The following is a 13,701-nucleotide window of genomic DNA, read 5'->3' on the forward strand; positions in this document are numbered from 1 at the left end:
GCCAAAGTTTGGCATGGATGATGAATTCGATTGAAACATTTAAATGTCCTTAACATCCTTGTGCCAACAGCATGGATGCTAGTTAGCCACATTTTGTGTATTTGCCAATTCCGTGCTAACGATCTCAAATCTGGTGGTCATTTAAGAGCAAAATGTCAGAAAAACCATGATACTGTTGTTTATAATATTCCTGAATTCATTTTTGAATAAGAATACAAAATATATTTTAAATAAAATCAGATTTTTGCAGTTAAATTTCACCACAATCATAGGATCACTAACAAACACACACAAATACATGTGTCCACTGCATGTATGAATGCATTTTGTACAGAGACGCACAAAAAAGCAGTCTTTCTCTCTGACGCGTGAAGGAGGGAGGAGGAGAGTAAGCACATGGGGAGAGGGAAAGCGTGTGTGTGTGTGTGTGTGTGTGTGTGTGTGGTTGTTGCTAGAGTAAGACTCGAACTGAAAGCATACGGTGAGCCAAGAAGCACAGAGAGGAGAAAAGTGGACAGCTCCATCCTTAAGCGAGGATATCAGCTATTCCCTCGGACAAGGAATCCCCGCATGGAGAGAAAGGGAACGACAGAAGACTGAGAGATAAAAAGAAGAAAAAGGACGCACAGGATCAGGGAAAGGAGAGAAAAGGGAAGAGTTTACAGCACGGCAAAGTGATGCTTCAGTATAATCTGCTCCTGTTTGACAGAACTTGACAGCTCTCAAGGTAACGGCGTCTCTGCACATTTCATGTGTTTACATGTCAGTGTGTGTGTGTGTGTGTGTGTGTGTGTAAGCTGCTTGTTCTTTATTACTGCTGCTGCATGATCACTAATGGCTTGTTTTTGGAATTGTGTGTGTATGTGTGTGTATGTGTGTATATTATATAGAGAGAAAGAGAGAGAGAGTGAGAGAGAAAGATATATAAATATATATAGAGAGAGAGGGAGAGAAAGATAGAGGAAGACGGAGAGAGAGAGAGAGAGAGAGAGAGAGGGAGAGAGAGGAAGACAGATATATATAGAATGAGAAAGATAGAGGAAGACAGAGAGAGAGGTAGAAAGCGAGAGAGGTAGAGAGCAAGAGAGAGAGGTAGAGAGACGGAAGGATAGAGGAAGAGAGAGAGAGAACCTATTGTACACAGCATCATCAGACAGCAGAAAGTTTAATGATCCATCGCAAGATAAACATCATTGCCAAGATCAAGAGATCAATTCCACGCTGTGTGTTTAACCACCTGAAGGTGATATTATGATAATCGAGTGCCGGTGCTCACCCGGTGCTTCATAGCTCTGCTGATCTACTCCTGTCTCTTTTACCCACGCTGCATTGCTGGATGTAGCACAAGGTGTAAACAAGTGACTTGGATAGGAGTGAGGGCTGAATTATTATTATTATTATTATTATTTTATTTTCCAGATAAAAACTAAAACTAGAGCCTGTGATAATTGCGGTTAATGAACACAAACAGACCAATGCTAGTGAATTCTGACAGTTTATCCATCAGAAGGTGTGATGTACAGTTATGTGAGGTTCTCTGTGGAAGTGTCATATTTCACAGCACTCCCATATGTTTATACAAAAATAGAGGATACGAAAACAAGTCTTCGCGCAAGCCTTTCGAAATAACCGGAACATTACGAGGTGTGTTTGTAAACCGTATGGAGTTCAATTCCCTTTAAGAAATCAGAAATCTGCTATTTAAAATCGTAATGAATTTTCTAGAACAGTGGCTTGAACTCTATTGACGTTTACTAAATATCACGAATCTCAAGTTTATATCAAGACACTCTCAAATACATTGCCGTTTCTTACAATTACACTGAAGCTAATGAGAAACGAGTCAGAAAAATGGATATTTACGGATATGCTGACGAGTTCGTTCTTGTTTTTTTGGTGAAGAAATGTTTATCTAGCATTTGTTCAGAAGGAGTCTCCAGTGTCAGTGCTTTGTAAAAGTCAGAAATAAAACAGTTTTTTCAACAAGGCAAAGTCTTCAGGATTGAGGATTTTATTTTGTAAACTGTTTCCAGCTGCTATAACATAAGCGATAAGAGGAGCTCACTTGTTTCTTGGATGTTATGCAACATTAAATGCAACCAGAAATGGATAAAAAGTACTATATGTGAGTAGTTAGTTGTGGTATAGGAGGTATTTAAATGAGCTGTATCGCGTGTTGATTATTTCTCTATAACAGCACAACCCCAAGTGTTTTCTTCTTTACTTACTGCTTGTTTTTATCTCTGTACATCTTGATCCTTCTATTTTGTTGTGTTTTCTGTCTCTGTGTGTTAGTAAAAGAGATCCTAAAAAATCAGAATGAACCCTCATTAAAGCTAGCCTAAAACATCTCTTGATTTAATCCAGAACAAAACGTCCATGCCGTGATGACACATCAAATCACCACTCATTCGGGGAATATTAGCTAGAACGTTTGAGCTTGTGCTCGATCGGCAACGTTAATAAATGTCCAATGTACTTTAAAATCCTAGTGCGTAATGTTAATGAATACATTCATCTGTAATAACCTCATTCATAACTCCATATCCGTCCACAAGAACAGAACAGTAAACGTTTCCGTCAGCTTGCTCTAGGGAAATCGACAGCATTTTCCGGGAATATTCCCTTGTTACAGTGTTGATCTTCACCTGACTCCTGGGTGCACTTTATAGTTCACACTCCTCCATCGATGGAAATAGCTGTTCAGTGGTGAAAGTGTAGCAGAGCATGTGTATACTCAGCTCGCCTGAAGACAGTCTGGTCTGAGATCTGTTGTGTCGACTCACGTTTCCAGTCATTGACAGCGAAAGATTTCTGCTCCAGAGCACTTAAAGTGTATTCCGTATGAAAAATAATATAGTCATTTATCAAATGTAGTTAACTAGCTCGAGGCCATGTGTTATTACATAATGCTGCCACTTTTAATCCTACGCTATATTTCCAAAAGTTTTGGGACACCTCGATTCAGGTGTTGTTTTTCAGGGGTTGATCTCGGTCCCTTAGTTCCAGTGAAAGGAACTCTTAATGCTTCAGCTTCATACATTTTGGACAATTTCATGCTACCAGCTTTGTGGGAACAGTTTGGGGATGACCCCTTCCTGTTCCAACATGACTGCACACCAGTGCACAAAGCAAGGTCCATAAAGACATGGATGAGTGAGTTTGGTGTGGAGGAACTTCACAGAGTCCTGACCTCAACCTGATAGAACACCTTTGGGATGAATTAGAGCAGAAACTGCGAGACAGGCCTTCTCTTCCAACAGTGCCTGACCTCACAAATACGTTTCTAGAGGAAAATTCCCATAAACACACTCCTTAACCTTGTGGAAAGCCTTCCCAGAAGAGTTGAAGCTGTTATAGCTGTAAAGGGGCGGGACAACTCCATATTACATTCATGTTCATGTAAAGGCAGACGTCCCAAACCCTTTGGCAATATAGTGTAGCGTATTAAGATTGTTGTCCTCCAGAGCACTTTGAGCTGTTTCGAGCTGGTTTTGTCTTCTAGCACAATTGTGTTAAATTTGTCGAGACCGTATCGAGAGCTTATTATAGTTGGATTTATTCCAAATGATGTTGCATAGCTGTGATCACTAAACACACCACCTGTCTCAGAGTTAATTTAGCTTGTTCAGATTTCTACTTTATCTTGTCAAATATAAAGCCAAATAATGTTCATCTCAAGCGATTTTATGTTTAGATACTAGATAAACTTTAGGATAGTTTATGTTTGTGCTTTTTAGATCATCTTTCTTAGAGAACATAAGATACACTGAAAAAAATAGATAATAATAATAATAATAATAATAATAATAATAATAATAATAAAAACAAGAATCTCTTCTATGAGATTAGATAATTAAATGTATTTTGTGGTATATCCTACTAGTTTTCTCACTTGGCATTTCTTACTATTACTTTTGAGATATATCAAACATATTTCTAGACAAGCTTTATATCTACTTATTCTACTGCCAAAAAAATGGAAATGGACATTTTGACATTTTCTCTCAGTATAAAGAAATGAATGGTTTTCTGGCTGTGAGTCTGATATAAAATGAGTCAGGACTCTGTTGGCTTTCAGTGTGAGACGTGTGTTTTTCCCTCTGTTGGATAACCTTACACAGAATTATAGTGGGTGAAGATAACACCTTCAAATTTTAGATGGTTATGAACAAGCACTTGGAGCGTCTCAGAGAGCAGAAATGGGTTTAAGATCAACATTTACTGATTAAGATTTGGGGGATTTTTTGGAACTTTTAAATGTATTGCCCCATTAGGCTAGGGAACAACAGAAATACCCTTGAATAAAATCTTAAATTCTAAAGAGTTTATACTTTCATATGAGCTTCATATTAAACACCACTGTGGAGTTTGACATGACAAAGACATTCAATACTCAACATGAAAACAACAAATTCTATTTTTTAACCTCGGGGAAAAGAGTTAATAATCTTACATTTGGTTTCTTGTAATCTTGTGATAGTAAATACTAGATCATTCTGCGTAAATTTAAGATTATGTAAACAGTTAATGTTAGCTAATTAGTTCCCCCTTGACTGTGTAACAAGTACAGTTTAATGAGCTAGTTAATGTTTTCCACTAGACAAAAAAAGCCATGAACAATCTGTCCAGTTTACTACATGCAGTCACTTCACAGTTAAACATATTCAGAGAAGCTCTCCAGACTCATGTAATATTCACACTGACAACGTGAGGAGTAGCTGTAACCTCGGTCAAACAGTAAATTGGAACTAATTGCGGAGAAACTCAAGAAATGTCAGCCGGCATGTGTCATAGAAACGTACGAAGCCTCATTCAAGCCAATTGTTTAGATTTGCAGCTCTCTTATGTCAATCCTAAAGCAGAGAAATCTCAGGATAAATGTTCAGTTAGTGTAGTAAACATAGGTTTATGAGAACTGTCACAACTGTCTCTTCAGCTTGACAAGAACATCAGGAGAGGATAAGAACTTCCCAGTCATCCCAGTTAACTTACCACTGGGAATTCATAGACTCATTTGCTTTCCTTAGTGTCTAATATAATTAACTAGCTAATGGAGATATTTTATTTTATTAGTCAGATACACAATCATACATGCAGTGAAGTACTTTTTAGACTGTCTGTGTTATTAAAAAAAAATAGAGGCAAATGGAATAAAAATAGAATAGGAACAGAGTAGTAAAATGAATTAATAAAATGGAATTTTAAAAATAAATAAATAAATTGAGCTGTACAGAACATAAAACAAAACAAAATAAAATAAGAGAATATAAAATAAAATGAGCTATACAGAACAGAGTATAAAATAAAATAAAATAAAATAAAATAAAATAAGAGAATATAAAATAAAATGAGCTATACAGAACAGAGTATAAAATAAAATAAAATAAAATAAAATAAAATAAAATAAAATAAAATAAAATAAAATAAAATAAGAGAATATAAAATAAAATGAGCTATACAGAACAGAGTATAAAATAAAATAAAATGAGCTATACAGAACAAAAAATAAAATAAAATAAAATGAGCTATACATCACAGAGAATACAATAAAATAACATTTAATTAAATATAAAATAAAATGAGTTGTACAGAACAGAGAATTAAATTAAATTAAATTAAATTAAATTAAATTAAATTAAATTAAATTAAATTAAATTAAATTAAATTAAATTAAATTAAATTAAATTAAATTAAAAAAGAAAGGAGGAAAAACAAATACAAAATAAATAAAATACAGCAAATGAATACAGCTCACTGCCTTATGAATATGGTGATTACCTTATGTTCCCACATTTAAGCCCATTTAATTAGATTTGTGTTAAACCAAAATGTGGGACTGAGCAGCAGAACAGAGCGTTTACTTGTCCAGTAGCCTATTGGATTTATTACTCGTCCACCTTGAAAGCGAGAGGCTTTTGCTCACTGACCTTCTACAGAGCAATTGTTTGTGACAGTTCTCATAAACCTGTTTACACTAGCATGTCACAAGAGACCATTTATACTGAGATCTTTTTATTTCTGTGCATGAGGTTTGACATAAGAAAGCTTAGCGATTAGCTTGAAAGATTCCTCGTACGATCCTATGGAGCATATGGTCTGATGTTTCTTTAGTTTCTGTGCAATTAGTTTCGCAGATGTTACTGAGCTTATTCTGTGTAGTAGTATGACTTCGCAATAAATAATTACAGAAACCTTTTGAAGAAAAATAAAGCTTTGTCGGTGCTTCTAGTGGGTGTTCGTAGCTAGTACAGTGCTTTGCTAATCTGCCAACAAAACTATTACAAAAACGAATAATATGTGAACGTAGGGTTTGATTTCTGTAATAAAAATTATAATCACATCCTCAGAGTCTCAAATACTTTTCTCAGATCATAAGATATGATAATAAATAGTCTGGCACTACACCATTGGTTTCTACTCAGTTGCACTACTCGGTCATCATGATTTTCGATCAAGCCTGAATTTCTGAAATCTCCAAATCCCACCTCAAAGCCTAGATCTGATCTAAGTTCTAATCAGACATGATCATAATGTAAGATCTAATCTATAATCATAGCTTCTGCACACACGCCTTCATTAACCGCTAGGTTTAAATCCAGATGGAAGAGATGAACTAAATATAATCCAATCATGCGGCTTTTCTGTTCTGTGTTTTAATAGCGGAAAGAATGCGAAGTGATTCGGTGTAAAACTTCAGAAGTCAGCTCGGTTAATTTAAATCTCTTTTCAAAGACTTTATAGTGTTTTCTTTCTGACCCTCTGTGTCCTCTCATTAGAGACACACAATGCTGTCTGAGCTCTGAGAAATAATCCCACTGGTGCTGCCATTAGTGGCCTAGCTATTAGTATGGCTCACGCAAGTGTGGAGTTCTGACAATGTTGGGATCAGTCTTTCTGTACAGTGTGTGTTTATTAATAAGTCATATTTTTCAGCCACCAATCTGCATTCAGATGTATTTTTTTTGTATTTTCATTCTATGGTAATTCTATTTTTATCACACAGAATTTTACTACATGTTCTACGACAGGTGGGTTAGAACAGTGCAAAAATAAACACACACACACACACACTCACACACTAATCAGGCATAACATTATGACCGGTAACAGGTGAAGTGAATAACACTGATGATCTCCTCATCATGGCACCTGTTAGTGGGTGGGATATATTAGGCAGCAAGTCAACATTTTGTACTCAAAGTTGATGTGTTAGAAACACGAAAAATGGACAAGCGTAAGGATTTGAGTGAGTTTGATGAAGGGCCAAATTGTGATGGCTAGACCACTGGATCATCTCCAAAACTGCAGCTCTTGTGGGGTGTTCCCGGTCTGCAGTGGTCAGTATCTATCAAAAGTGGTCCAAGGAAGGAACAGTGGTGAACCGGCGTCAGGGTCATGGGTGACCAAGGCTCACTGATGCATGTAGGGAGCGAAGGCTGGCCCGTGTGATCTGATCCAACAGACGAGCCACTGTTGCTCAAACTGCTGCAGAAGTTAATGCTGATTCGCAATGAGCAATGGAAGAAGGTGGCATGGTCTGATGAATCATGTTCTCTTTTACGTCATGTGGATGGCCAGGTGCATGTGCGTCTCTTACCTGGGGAACACATGGCACCAGGATGCACTATGGGAAGAAGGCAAGCTGGCAGAGGTGTCATGCTTTGGTTGACTTGGCCTCTGAATTCCCCAGATCTCAATCCCACAACAAATTTCAAAACACACAACAGCGAAGCTAAACTCAACAGCAGCAAAACCAGAAAGACACACGACAGGGCAGCACAGCTGTTCCTGCTTCATGACTCAGTGTGTAAAGCTACAACATTTGTACTCAATGCAGTTTGTTTACTAGATGACATTTTTCAAAGAGAAAAGCTCTTTATTCTGTGTGACTGTAAGGCGGACTACGCAAAACAAAAGCACAACCATGAAGCTAAACACACAACAGCAAATCCAGAAACACAACTCAAAGCTAAACACATAAAAGCTAAACCTAAAGCCAACAACAAAACTAAACACACAACAGCAAAATTAGAAACCCTGCAGCAAAACCAAAAACACAACATCAAAACTTAAACCCAACAGCAAAACTAAACACACAAGCACAAATTAAAAAACGCACAACGGCAAAGATAAACATGTTACAGCAAATCAAACACACAACAAAACCAACAACCAAAACATTATGTTTACACTCTAGGAGGATCTGAGAATGAGTTCCATTTCATTTTGGGTTAGATGGTGTGTGATGTGTGTCAGTATTTGTTGTTGTATCGGTGATCTCTGAGGTTCTCTGATTTTTGATTAGTTATCATGTTTTACACTCTACACGATACATGTGCTGAGATCTGCTCTAGGGTTTAGCTTCCTGAACTAAAAAGCATCAAGATTCCCCAAAGATATCCCCGAAACCTATTACTCCAACAATTTATCTTGGAATTTGAACTCTTAAATGTTCTAACACTAACTTACGGTGACCAAGAAGTTTATTGTTTTGTTTCCAGAATTGTTATTTTGATTCCGGATTTGTTATTGTGTTTTCTGATTTCTTTTTTTTCTGATTTATTTATTTATTTATTTATTTATTTATTTATTTATTTATTTATTTATTCATTCATTCATTCATTCATTCATTCATTCATTCAGATTTGTTATTGTATTTTCTGATTTCTTTTTTTCTGATTTATTTATTTATTTATTTATTTATTTATTTATTTATTCGGATTTGTTATTGTGTTTTCTGATTTCTTTTTTTCTGATTTCTTTCTTTATTTATTTATTTGGATTTGTTATAGTGTTTTCGGATCTGTTATTGTGTTTTCTAATTTCTTTTTTTCCTGATTTATTTATTTTTTATTTTTTCTGATTCCGTAATAATTCTGATTTATTATTTTGATTCCGGATTTGTTATTGTGTCTTGGATTTGTTATAGTGTTTCCGGATTTGTTTCTTATTTATTTATTTATTTATTTATTTATTTATTTATTTATTTATTTTTTATTATTTTTTTTTCTAATTTATTATTTTGTTTCCAGAATTGTGATCGTGTTTTTGGATTTTTTTTTTTTTCCTGATTTGTTATTTTGTGTTTTCAGATTTGTTATCTTACTTCTAGATCTCTTTTTTTTTGTTTTGCACTTCTCAGCCTACTCACTACGCATATGATGTGACATTCGGCAGCACCAGCAGGTTCATTTTTCTTCCTCTCTTCTTCTTTCTGAGCCCATGCTTTGTTTGGCACAGTTTCCCTCCTTTGTTCCCTCTCCATCCATCTGATACATAGCGAAGAGGCTCTGTATCTCTCTCCTCATCTCTCCATCTCTTTGTTTCTCTCTCCCACTGCTTTTCTATTTCTTGTCAGATCTAGTCTCTTCCTGCGAGGTTAAATCAGAGCGCATGAAGGAATGAAGATGCTGCTCAATCTCAGCTGGTCTCTGAAGCCGTATTTAGCTGCTAACTGAAGGCAGATTGATTATCTTTGTTTATCCTGGACCTGGTAAATCTGTAATCATCAGCTGGTGTCACACATCATGTGAGAAAACTGGTTTCAGATACACACAGTCAGGCGTCCGTCTCCTGCAGCTGGCACCCGGTGAGACGGAGTTAATAAAAACCCTTTTACTTGACTGTAAGTCTTCAGTAATACACTTGCTTTAAGTGTTTCTAATCCTTATTTAACAACTCTGCATGTTTTTATGAAGTGCAAGGCTGCACAGCTGCTCCTGCTTCATGACTCAGTGTCTACAGATACACTACATTTCATTTACTAGATTGATTTTTTGAAGAGAAAAGCTCATTAGTCTGTGTGACTGGGACGAGGCGTAAGAAGAGGGAAATTGTTTTTACTTAAAAGCAACGGATCTTAGTTGCAAGAGGTGGAGCTTCGCTGGATAAAACAGGACTCCAGGATCCCAGTCTGATGTAACGGATGTTGATCAAATGAAACACGCCGCAAAAATGTAATGGACCTCATTTCGAAACAAGTCACGATTTAGGATTTTTTTTTAGCATGTACACAGTTAGATATGCAGCTTGCAGTAAAACGAAAAACCCGGCCCTTTCCTTCTTAGACTATGTATATCAATTAATTTTGAAAAATAAATAAATGAATGAATGAATGAATGAATGAATGAATGAATGAATGAATGAATGAATGAATGAATGAATGAATAAATAAATAAATAAATAAATAAATAAATGAACGAATAAATAAATAAATTAATTAATTAAATTATGTAAAAATAAAACAAATTAGAAAAAATATGAAAGAAATAGAGTGTAACGCAAATGCTGTGATTCTAACTCAAATCAAGGCATTAGACTTATATGTATAAATTTTATACCATATATCCAGTTTATCCCTATTTATTCTTCATTCAGTTTAGTCCTTAATTTAAATTCTTTTCAGGAGTCTCATATTTAAAAGTCCTCGTTCCTGTCTAACAGCCCCCCACTATATTTCATTCTATCGTATAGGATACATATTCAAGAGAAACGGCTGATATTTCTGATGTTCAGTCACAAAAGACAAATGTCCAGTCATGGCTGGTTACCGTGATGAATAATGGTCTGGTTTGGTCTGTCAGCTGCTCTGTAGGTCCTTCCTCACAGCAGAGGCCAAGTGCCACAGCATATGTGTCCTCTACTGTGCCAAGCCAGGGTGTGTACTGAGATGTGCGTTTGCCAGGCATGATGTGTCACTGAAACGTTTGCTGTGAATAGTGATAAAGAGCTGTGTGTGTGAGCATGCCAGTTTGTGCTCGTTGTGTAAGCTTGGGTTCTGAAAAGAATTATATCAGCATGTGGGAATTGTGTCATGGACAGGTGAAGACAGTTTATCATGCTCAGAGATCCTGTCCAGAAGATTGGGAAGTTCAGAACATCTGTTTGTTTGATTCGAGGCAGCTCAAGAACTGTATAATTACAACTCATGCGACTTATAAATAAAGCAACCGAAAAGGGAAAAGGAAACACAATACAGCTGAGCGCATTAAGGTAACAAACCCATGATCAGACAGAAGCAGAGGCAGGAATGAAACCTAAACATAACCAAAACACCTGGAAAACTAAGAAGCAAGCTGCAGTGGAAACCTCTGATCTTGAACTCACAGTCTGCTCTCGAATCCCTCCTATACATCGTGTCTCAGGCTTGAACAAAAGATAGTATTTGTGCATTTATTTCAAACCTTTCAGCAAGCTCTCTCGTCAAGGTCTTAAACATTCCGCTTATACCTGTGCAGCTCTGATTGTGTGCTCTGGATTCATTATGATTTACTCAGATGATCAAATCCTATGTGCTCCTTTTCATTGCTGATATCAGGTAAGGAAGTTGATTAATGATTATACCCTGAAGTTGATTATTTCTCCTTGAACAGCATGTCCCAAAGTATGTTACTACCACAATTTTTCTAATAATTCTATTAAACAATGACGTCATACTTTTTCATGTAGTTTATTCCTCTTTTTTTTTTTACTTCCTGTTTCCTTGTTTCAGGGTCACCACAGCAGATCATTAGATGCAGATCATCAGCAGATTCATCCAGCATAAAACCTGTGCAAAATCAAAATATGTGATTGGTTCACATATTTTTATTTGGCACAGGTTTTATGCTGGATGAACTTCCTGATGCAATTCCCCCCATTTTATCTAGGCTTAGGATCGGCTCTGAGAGTTAACTATTCAGTGGCTGGGTTAGCTCCCTGCCCGGGAATTGAACCCGGGCCGCAGCAGTGAGGGCGTGGGATCCTGCCACTGGATGTGTGTGTGGCTAAGAAGGTCCAGTCTTGTTTGTGTTTGTGTTATAACAATAAAAGCCAGGGGGGTCACTGCTTTAAAACTCCGTCTGGAGTTTGATCGATTGTAAGGTCTGTATCTCCTTTTTTTCTCCTTCTCCTTATGCTCTTGACATCACAACCAGGCTTTTCTGTCATATCGCTGCTACAGAATTGATCAAATCCAGCCTCACGGTGCTCATTGATCCTTCAGCAGACTCGATCCTCCACCTACGCTGCTTGTGTGTTTATGCTTTCAGGTTTATTTAGTAGGAATTTAGAAAAATTAAATCATTTTTTCTTATACCATAGTGCTATTGAATTTTTGAATCTGATGGTCTGAAAGCATTCGGCAGCTTTGACAATAGCTTTAAATGTGGCAGAGCTTCAAATCACAGGTCTAGTGTACGTGAATGCTCTTGTTCTAATCATTTTTTTACAGTACAGTAACAATCATTTCCATGTACCAGACAATTTAAAGCTAATAACAAATGGATTATTGGATGAAAGTGTTATTAAAAAAGCAGGATTGTTGATATGATGAACTTTTCTGCCAGGAGATGTTGAACATTTACGTAAGGAGTCTATGACACAGTTTATGACAAATCTGAGCTTGACTACAAATCCCATCAGCCCCAGAACATCACACCACGTCCCAATTTCCCCTCACCTGTGTCCCATTTCACCCTTATATCATTTCCTGTGTTTCAAAGTCTTGTCAAGCTTCTTTCTATCGATGGTGAGTTGCCATAGTTTGGTTCATTCCCTGTGAGGTTTTTCACTGATTTGAATCTACTCACACTTTTAGTTGCCGTTTTGCATTGAGGACAAAAGAAATTCTGCACCTGCATCCGTCTTTGTCTCCCATCGTCGTGAGAGTCCGTGGTGTCAGCACTTAACGGCTAGTAAATTTTCCGCCAATGGAAAATCGCCAGGTTTGAGCATTTTGCGCTTAATTTTTAAGAGGACAATCTAACTTTATTCACAGCAGCAAAGAGAGTAATGCGAGGCTGGACAGGGAATAACTCTTTATAGCTGCTGTAATGTAAATGATGAACTAAATCACCTCATGAACATTCCCTTCTATGTTATATAGGTAGCTATAAATGGATGAAAAACGTATGATGCATTGATTAAAATAAATTAAAACTGTAATCATTAGCAAATCAGTGTAATCGAGGGGAAATCAAATATTGCAGGACATGACGTTAATGGAAGGGATTCAGCTTTAGGGTGAAAATCCATTATCATTAATAGCCATTAATAAAGAAAGTATGCATAATAAGTCATTTCCCAGCAGTAACAAAATCAAATCTAAATTGGATGTCTAATAAAATCAAATTAGTTCCTCATTTGAGGCTAATCTGTAATAGTACCGAGTGAGTAAACTGCATAATCTATGGCATGAACTGGAACTGGTCTGAGTCTAAACAGAATTAGCCCAGCCAATCGAGCCAGGGATATATAAATAGAACAGCATTTATTATATTATTTTGGTCACGGTGTGTGCACTGAATACTGATTAGCTGCATAATAATCTGGTTTCGGAGGTTTTACCGATATTAGTGCAAGCCCTAGCGTGGAGAAGATTAGCGCTAGTGGAAGCCTGCAGGGTCTCGCTTCTATTCTTTTGCTTAGAGAAAAGTCCTCCCCTGCAGTCCCTTAATAAAGCAGTGGAAATTTCTGCATTAAGATGTTTTCCGAACCACCTGCACATTATTTTTGTTCCTGTCATTCAAACAGTTTCTGTAATAAAGACTGAGAACAGCATGAGGTGTGATGAGCCTCTGGCTTATGCATTAGGAGTCTACAGAGGAGAATATAATCAAAATTTGTTGTTTTCGTTGATAGTTTGCGTGTTTGAGAATGCTAGCTGTAAGGGACCGTTCGCTAAAATGGTTATGTTGGAATTAATGTGTGTTTGGTCAA

General features: G+C 36.7%; 1 protein-coding gene across 1 annotated transcript in view; it reads left to right on the forward strand.

Annotated features, from left to right (window-relative positions):
- The first annotated feature begins 467 nt into the window (after window positions 1-467).
- gramd1bb (GRAM domain containing 1Bb) overlaps window positions 468-13,701 on the forward strand; it is a 130,148-nt gene continuing 116,914 nt past the window's right edge. Inside the window, exon 1 of the mRNA XM_058387379.1 lies at window positions 468-727. The gene's annotated coding sequence lies outside the window, so the exon portion shown is untranslated. The remainder of the gene's footprint in view (window positions 728-13,701) is intronic.

This window comes from Hemibagrus wyckioides, linkage group LG04 (assembly GCF_019097595.1).
Source record: "Hemibagrus wyckioides isolate EC202008001 linkage group LG04, SWU_Hwy_1.0, whole genome shotgun sequence".
NCBI lineage: Eukaryota > Metazoa > Chordata > Actinopteri > Siluriformes > Bagridae > Hemibagrus > Hemibagrus wyckioides.